Source organism: Chiloscyllium plagiosum, unplaced genomic scaffold (assembly GCF_037043375.1).
Source record: "Chiloscyllium plagiosum isolate Xiang-an unplaced genomic scaffold, Cpla_swu_hap1 HiC_scaffold_27, whole genome shotgun sequence".
Taxonomy (NCBI): Eukaryota; Metazoa; Chordata; class Chondrichthyes; order Orectolobiformes; family Hemiscylliidae; genus Chiloscyllium; species Chiloscyllium plagiosum.
In genome coordinates, this window is record NW_028270165.1 from 36,903,543 (window position 1) to 36,912,255 (window position 8,713).

General features: G+C 47.4%; 1 non-coding gene across 1 annotated transcript; it reads right to left on the reverse strand.

Moving 5' to 3' along the window:
• Positions 1–7,810: 7,810 nt before the first annotated feature.
• On the reverse strand, positions 7,811–7,884 carry trnan-auu (transfer RNA asparagine (anticodon AUU)). Its single transcript has one exon. It is a non-coding gene; the product is annotated as a tRNA-Asn (tRNA).
• Between the last annotated feature and the right edge of the window lie 829 nt (positions 7,885–8,713).

The following is an 8,713-nucleotide window of genomic DNA, read 5'->3' on the forward strand; positions in this document are numbered from 1 at the left end:
TAATGTAACTGACACCTCAGACCCCAAGGGTTTCAGAGAGAGAGAGAGAGAGAGAGCAGAAGAGCGAATGGACTCTACCCGCACCCCACCCTACACCTCGTCCCACCCCCAGAACAACGTGCAAGTAGAAATAAAACGGTTTAATTATCCACCAGTGGAGGTAGTCCAGTTCCTGGGGATGAGACAAATATCAGCGCCCCGGGGACAGAATGGCAAGCAGATGTTCTGGAAACGCTTTGCTGCTTGCAATTCTTGGAGCAATGTGGAATGTACTTCACACTGAGCAAGTTTCAGCTGGCTCAGAGTCTCCGATGTACATTGCTGTGTTTGCCGCCAGCTCAGAGAGAGAACAATAGGAAGGACGTAGGAGTGAATAACGATCCACGTGGGAGGGCGAATAACTGTTAATGGAGACTGTTAGCGGCTAACAATACGTAGTGTGTCATAGCAGACGAGGTGATAACAAGGAGTCGTTTGTGTGGTAGGGGGTCAAGGACATGAGGGAGTTCAGGCCCTAAAGTTATGGAACTCGATATTGAAGACCGGAGGGCTGTATGGTCTCCAAGTGGAAAATGAGATGTTCTTTCATCTGGAGCGAGAACACTGCTGCAAGCCTGAGACAGAGATGTTGGCCAGGGAACAGGGTGATGTGTTAAAGTGGCAGGCAACCGCAAGGTCAGGGCCTTTATTTCTGCGGGCAGAACCGGGATGTTCTGCGAAGCAGTCACCCAGTTTATGCTTCATGCTACATTGGGGAAACGACACTGTGAGCAGCGAATGCTGTGGACTAGGTTGTGGCAAAAGTGCTGCTTCACCTGGCAGGTATGTTTGAGCCCTTGGATATTCAGGAGGGAGCAGGTAAATGGGCAGGTGTTACACATTCGGCGGTTGCACGGGAAAGTACCTTGGCACTTTGGGAGGTGGGTGTGGGGTGTTGCGAGTGAAGGAAGAGTGGAACCTATTGTTCTCTCTCTGAGCTGGCGGCAAACACAGCAATGTACATCGGAGACTCTGAACCAGCTGAAACTTGCTCAGTGTTAAGTACATTCCACATTGCTGCAAGAATTGCAATCAGCAAAGCGTTTCCAGAACATCTGCTTGTCATTCTGCCCCCGGGGCAGAATGCCCACTTTGTCTCATCCCCAGGAACTGGACTATCTGCACTGGTGGATAATGAAACCATTTTATTTCTACTTGCACGTTGTTCTGGGGGGTGGGACGGAGTGTAGGGTGGGGGGCGGGGAGAGTCCATTCGCTCTTCTGCTCTCTCACTCTCTCTCTCTCTGAAACCCTTGGGGTGAGAGGTGTCAGTTACATTAATGCGGGGAACATGAACGACTTTGATTGTGAACTTTCTCCAAAGGTCTGTTATCGGAGAGATAGAAAGATGCTGTACTGGCAGGACAGAAAGAAATGGACACCGAGGACTCTTCGCTCAGGTAAATTCACATTGTTGTGCAGCCTTCTTGGTGTTCAGAAATCGTCTTCACGCAGCAATCTTACGGAAAGTCTATTGCAAAGTGGGCATCGCTTTCTTTGCTGCGACCGCGCAGCAGTTAACATCTGAGCCCCAAGTGCCCCAGATGAAGAGAATCCGAGTGAAACCTTCACTCACTGAGAGTCATCCCCACGGCCCTGAGCTGAGGGACTGCAGGCAGTCCAACACGGAATGGACGGTTAAAAATGAACCAGTTTTGCTCCCTCAGCCTCTCTGTCCCAGAGACAGGCAGTGGGCCGGCATTAACACGTAGCATCATTCTCGCGCAGACAGAAGCTGTTCAGCCCATCGAGTCCACGGCGACTGTCTGTCACTTGTCTCTCTCTCTGAGGTTATTCACAACCGGTGGTATCCGTCCTAATAGTAGGGGACTATGTCTGAGTCGTGATGCGGTTTCTGACATGCTTGTCATTCTCGTCTGAACCAGGGTGGCGAATTACTGCAAGGAATGGACGAAACCGCAAGGCATGTGTTTCAACTTTAACAGCTGATTGGCATCGCAGAAAACTGGGTTTGCGATTCAGTTCAGAGGAAACAGACGAAGTACAGACTACCACTGAGACCTCTAAAATCTTGCCACATGAGTTGAGTGGATTTGGCGAGTGCATCGATATGCTACATTTGGACACTCGGTAAGTAGACGCAAAGGCAGGCAGCTTGCAGAAGAGAGCACCGATCTTAAGGGAAGCAGCTCGAGGTGACATTGAACAACAAGCAGACGACGGTTTCGATCCATCGGTTATGGGCCCAGCACGCTCCCGCTGCGCCACTCTGCTGCCACGCCCTGCGGCCCTTCCACAGAACACTTCAGGTTTCCGTCTGGCACGCGGAAGGCACGTTCGAGCCTGATGTCAAAGACCTCCACTGCTGTCGTGTAATATGCTGTTTCGCAGACGTATGGAGGCTGTGTAAATATAAACTTATTTCTAAATTCCCACATTCTGTTGGTCGAACTGTGATTTCACACTGAATCACAACATGTGTCACAGCGCAGACGGAGGCCATGCGGCCCACCTTCGCTCTGCTGGTTCTACACGTAAGTAAACGTGAAAGTTAAGTTCGTTTCATTCTCTCGCCTTCTCAGCGTAAATCTGCACATCTGAACGTGACCACCGAATTCCCTTTTGTGTCCATTGAATCTTCCTCTTTGTCAGTGTCAGACAGGGACTTACTAACCCTAACCACTCCCTGTACGAAAACGTTCTTCCTTTTGTCACTTTTACTTCTTTTCCTCGTGACTTTAAAATTCTGCCGAATTTTTGAGGTAGAGGTAAACAGCCAAAGATAATCACCGTCACTGCTTCCCTTCCATAGACTCAACTTTGTGAATCAGTATCTTTCACTGACAAATAAAACACCTTTGTCCTCAGGTGCCTGCTTCAGTTCGACCACGACTTCACGCCCCTCACTGTTCTCGTCTCACTTTCAAACACTTGGCTCATATCCTCAAAAACAGCTCTGCGGGTATCTGCTTGTTCCACCCTGACAGGCAGTGGGTTGCAGATTCCCGATCAGTCCCAATGTGATTGAAATATTTCAACACCCCCCCCCCGCCCCGCCCCCCCCCCCCCCCCGCCCCCCCCCCCTACTGATTTGCAACTTTCAAAAAGCCGTGGAGCAATCTACCTTTCTTTTTGACGACATTTCTCAACTGTAGTCGGCAAGGTTCACACCTGCGTGGGGAAACCGCAATCGATCTCAAATCCATCGTATTAACCAGTCGACCCACGAATAAAGAACCACACTGACAGCTTCATTTCCCAGGTCTCTCTGCCTGTGGAGCTGAGAAATAGTGGGTTATTGCTGGGTTTGTTTGAATACAATCACTTCACAGGTTTCGAATGGGTTACATATCTGCACATGGCGAGTCTGGTTGTTTCATTACGAAAGATGAAATAAACTTTCAGTTAAAAGCAAAAACAGAAATTGCAGGAGCAACTCAGCAGGTCAGGCACCATCGGTGGAAAGAGAATCAGAGAGAATATTTCAGAACTCTGTTTTCTCCCACAGGTACTGCCAAACCTGCTGAGTTTCTCCAGCAGCTCCTCTTTGTGTCTCTGATTCTCAGCACCCGCAGTCCTTTACGTTAGAAATTAAATCAATTCAGCTTCATGTGCAGGAATGAGAATCCTTTCAATTTCCCAAAAAAATGGCAGAGATTTCAAGGCATTTGGAAAAAAAAGTAAAAGTGACATTAGGAAGAAGACTTTCTTGTCCCTGTCTGACCGTGACAAGGAGGCAGATTCAAGAACACAAAAGGGAATTCGGTGGTCATGTCCAAAGTAACAATGTGGAGATTTACAGGGCGAAGGCAAGAGAATGATACGAATAGAGACTCTCATTTACTTGCTGTGTCGAACCAGCAGAGCTAATGTAGGCCTCAAATTGCACTGACACGTGTTGTGATTAAGAGTGAACTCACAGTTCAATCAACGGAAGGTGGGGATTTAGAAAAGTTTACATTTATACAATCTCCTCACGTCAACGCAACAACAAAGTGTTTTAATTACCGCCAGTGGAGAGAACCCTGTTCCTGGAGATGGGACAAAGAGCTGGCTCAGGGATATCAATCCACATTGCTCTCTTTGCCACGAGTTCAGAGGGAGAACATTGGAGGGACAAAGGAGAGAATAACGATCTGTGTCGGAGGGTGACGAACTGTTCATGGAGACTATTCCTGGCTAACAATAAGTCGTGTGTAACAGCAGATGATATGATAACACGGCCTCGTGTGGGTGTGGTAGGGATCAAGGGCATGGGGGTGTTCGGGTCCAAATAATATTGAACTCGATCTTGAAGACTGGAGGATTCCAAACGGAAAATGAGGCGCTGGTCTTCCATCTGGAGCGGAGCTTTGTTGGAACACTGCTGCATGTCTGAGACAGAGATGTGGGCCAGGGAACAGGGTGGCGTGTTAAAGTGACAGGCAACCAGAAGCTCATCGCCTCTGGGTGGGCTCGATCCACCAACTTTTCGATTAACAGCCGAACGCGCTGACCAATTGCGCCACAGAGACAGGCGATGACGTGGGCTGCGCCATCGCTTAGGGGAGGCTATTAGTGAATTCATAATTCAGCCTCCCGGCCTCGAATTCCAGTTGTCGTCTATCAGTTTTACTTTTCCATAATAAAGCCTGGGACATTCATTGTGGAGACACCGGGGACAGGCTGGAGACACATCCATGTCAGGAGGAACTAGCTTTCTTACTCCGGGCCGTCACCCTTCGAGCCTTTCCGTGTTTTGCCTGTTCCCGAGTTCTCTCATTGGCTCGGAGGCGAGAAGGGGTTTGAATTCCTGATGTGCAGGAACGACAATTCTTTCAATGTCTCAGATCAGTTCATGTCCCGAGAACATCAGAGTCAATCTCCCGGCCTCTTCAACAAGGGGACGGTGTCTGGACTGTCTCTACTCAGTCGGACAGTTCATCTTTCATTCTCCTCGAAATCCGCTTCCCAAAGAGTTTCTAAAGGTTCACAAAGCTGGAGACTGGGATTTCTGTTTTGCTTCATGAACATTTTTCCATTTCGTAACTGACAATATTTTGCCAAAACATCTTCCCAATTGTACGCCATGATTCATTTCCAGGGATGAGGAATTTCCATTTTGGAGAGACATTCCCAAGGTTGCGAATGTTCGCTTTGGAGCAAAGAAGGTTAACTGGAGATTTCCTGGGGCTGTTGATCATGATGGGAGAAAAAGCGGTGGGAATGGGCAGATTAATGATCAGAAGAATCAATTGCCACTGACCAGAGTCAGTTACCAGAGGACAGGGATTGAAGTTCTTGAATGAAAAGCAGCACTTGTGCCTAATAAACATAGAGAATACTGCAGGAAGCCAACAGGTCGAGCAGCATCTGTGGAAAGGTAAACAGAGCTGACGTTGTGAGGCTGGTACGTTGTTTGTTCACAACCCGACTTTCCTGCATGGCAATCAATTCCCAGACATGAGAAAACTGGATTTTATCGAGACGGGTTTTGTGAAGTTTGAGCGATAATGCAGCCAACAAGAAGTCATTTAAAATCGCCAGTGAAGAAAGCATAGTCAGCAGGTTACCACCCTGAGCGGGGGAGCCCCAAAGGATCTCTACGCCAGCACCTTAAGTGTTCGGCGACAACTACACGCCCAAAGTTGTGGTCTAAAATTTCTCATGGAATGGTTCTAACAGGAAAGGTGAGTATTGGGCTTTTCCTGTCCGCGCCATAGTCCCAACGTATCCTGTTCCCCTGGATTTGATCAGGATAGAGGAGGCTGATGGGAGATCGAACTGAACTACACACATTGATGAGTGATAGAACAGGTGGGAAGGATCCATTCCCATGCATAGAGAGATTAATAATCAGGGCCGAAAATAAGGAGCCACTTCAAGAAATTTGGGGTTCATTCAGCAAAGCTAATGTGGAACTGTTCACAGAAAATTGTGGTGAAAGTCTCTCGAGTTATTTTGATGAGAAGTGTTGATGATGCTAATACAATCGATAGGATGAACGTAGATTGGTAAATGTATTTGGTGACAGTTCTGTTCTAGCCCTGTGAGCGAAACCTGGATCTGAAGGAATAAAAGGGACATTAACAACATCGATCTGAAATTGGATACGTGACAAGAAACAGAGCCATCATTAACAGTTGGCTTTTGAACTGGAAAAGTATTCTCGTGAAATTAGCTTGTGGCTTGAGATATGCATGGTCAAGATAATTTAGGTAAAACACGGAAACGCTATCCTCATCAGCAGACAGTGAAAGGATTACAAGATGCAAATTAAACATTTTCGATAAGTGATACAGGGGACTGGGAAGATAAGTATTATAAACTGTGAACAACAAAGTTCTGGAGCACAACACTTACATTCAAAGACCGAAAACATCCAGGTCCTGATTAATCAGATTGCATTGTGGTGCTTTTCTGCAAAACATCCACTTGCAATGTCCTACAAAAGAGTGACAAAACCCATCCCTGTCATCCCAGGATAGAAAATACGAAGGGATGAACCTTTGCTTATTTTCTGAAGATACACAAAGCTAAGACTGGGTTTTGGTGATTGTTTCCTTTCCACTCCCAGGAGCCGCAGTGATTGAGGCGGTGAGTTGGGGAAAGGAAAGTGTGCCCGTGAGCAGCGTGTGGGGCTATTTCAGCTTCCCCTCATCTGACAGCGCTATGACGTGACTCCGATGTTCTCAGGGACATTTACTGACGCGAGACAGTGAAAAGATTCTCATTCCCGCAGATCGGGAATTCAAACCGTATGCCGGCTTCAGGACAATGAGAAAGATTAATTGGGGTGTGTGAAGAAACTGTGAGCTGCACTTCAAACAGGTCGGTGGAGTCAGATGCGTCATCCATTGCGCCCCGGCCTGTGGGTATCTCACGCCGCCATGCTGCAGAGTTCTGACGTTAACATGGACATGCGCAGCAATGGGAACCATCAAAAGGTGAACAACCAAAGATAATCACCGTCACTGATTCCCTTCCACAGGCCCAACTTTGTGAAGCAGTATCTTTCACTGGCAAAGGAAACACCCTTGTCCTCAGGTGCCTGCTTCATTTCGATCACGATTTCAAGCCCCTCACTGTTCTAAACTCATTACCAAACACTTGGCTCATCGCCTCAAAAGAAGCTCTGCGGGTATCTGCTTGTTCCACCCGAACAGGCAGTGGGTTGCAGATACCCACCAGTCCCAATGTGAGTGAAATACTTTTCCCCCTCCACTGATTTGAATCTTAAAGAAGAAGCCGGGGAGCAAGCTCCCTTTCTTTTCGACGACATTTCTCATTTTGTACTCGGCAGGACTCACACCTGCGTGGGGAAAACGCAATGGATTTCAAGTCCATCGCATGAACCACTCGGCCCACGAATACAGAACCACACTGACAACTTCACTTCCCAGGTCTGTCTGCCTGTGGAGCTGAGAAAGAGTGAATCATCGCAGAGTTTGTTTGAATCCAATCACTTCACAGTGATTCGAAAGGAATAAATATCTGCACATGGCGAGTCTAGGTGTTTCATCCCAAAAGGTGAAATGAACTTTCCGTTAAAAACAACACGAGAAATTGCAGGAGGAACTCAGCAGGTCAGGCAACATCTGTGGGAAGAGAATCAGAGACAACATTTCAAAATTCTGTTTTCTCCTACAGGTACTGTCAAACCTGCTGAGTTTCTCTTTTAATCTCGGCTTCTCAGCATCCGCAGTCCCTTCCATTAGACATTAATTCAATTCAGAAACCCCTTTGTGGAGAGGATTTCCGTTTGGGGAACATTTTCCTGACCCCATTAAAAGCATACAGCTTCGAAGCCAAGGAAGAACAGCGAACACACCGCCCCTGGGTGGGCTCGAACCACCAACCTTTCGGTTAACAGCCGAACGCGCTGACCAATTGCGCCACAGAGACAGACGCTGGCGAGGCTGCACCATCGCTTAGATGAGGCTATTAGTGAATTCATAATTCAGACACCCCGCCTCGAATTACAATTGTTGTCTCCCGCGCAGTCTTGCGAGAGATCCCGGCTTTCTTAACTTGACTTGTGCAAAAATGCCCGATTAAACTTCTCAAAAAGAACCTCCGTGAAACGAGGCTGGGCTCCCTGTAGTACGAATTGGACAGGAAGTGAAATGATTGGAGATAGCATTGAACAGGTTGACGTGTTTACTTCCTTAAATTTCTGATCCCTCTGCCAATTGGCACGTGGCTTGGGCAGTAATGTTATTACACACACTGGACCAGTGGGATTTTAACCTGAGCCTCAGGGCTCTATGGGAGACTACAGCTGCACCACAAAAAACTCTAGTAAATAGGTCCACTTCTGTTGAATGAGAGGAAACAGCTTCCTCCTCAACATGATACACGACCACTGTACCCTCCGTGCCCATTACAATAAATTGAGCCGCCTCCTGTTGAATGAATGATTGGGAACCCCTCTCCGAGCTCCAAGAAGCGGCGGGCCCGGCTGGAGGCTGGATTTGCTCAAGGCTTGTATCTATTAACTTATTTAAATGGTACCTACTGTAAAGGAGTATGGTTTACATGAAAACCAGAGTATCATGTCAGAGTGTTTGTTTATATTTTGCAGTTGTAGTTTATAAAATACACTCCCTGGAGGAGCACCTTCTCTGATGCTGCATTTCCTGCCTTCTGCCCTTCCCCCATTTGTTATCTCTCATCTCGATTTTACATTTTCAGTCAAATTTCATTTCACATTAATCAGCCTTGGTATTCACTG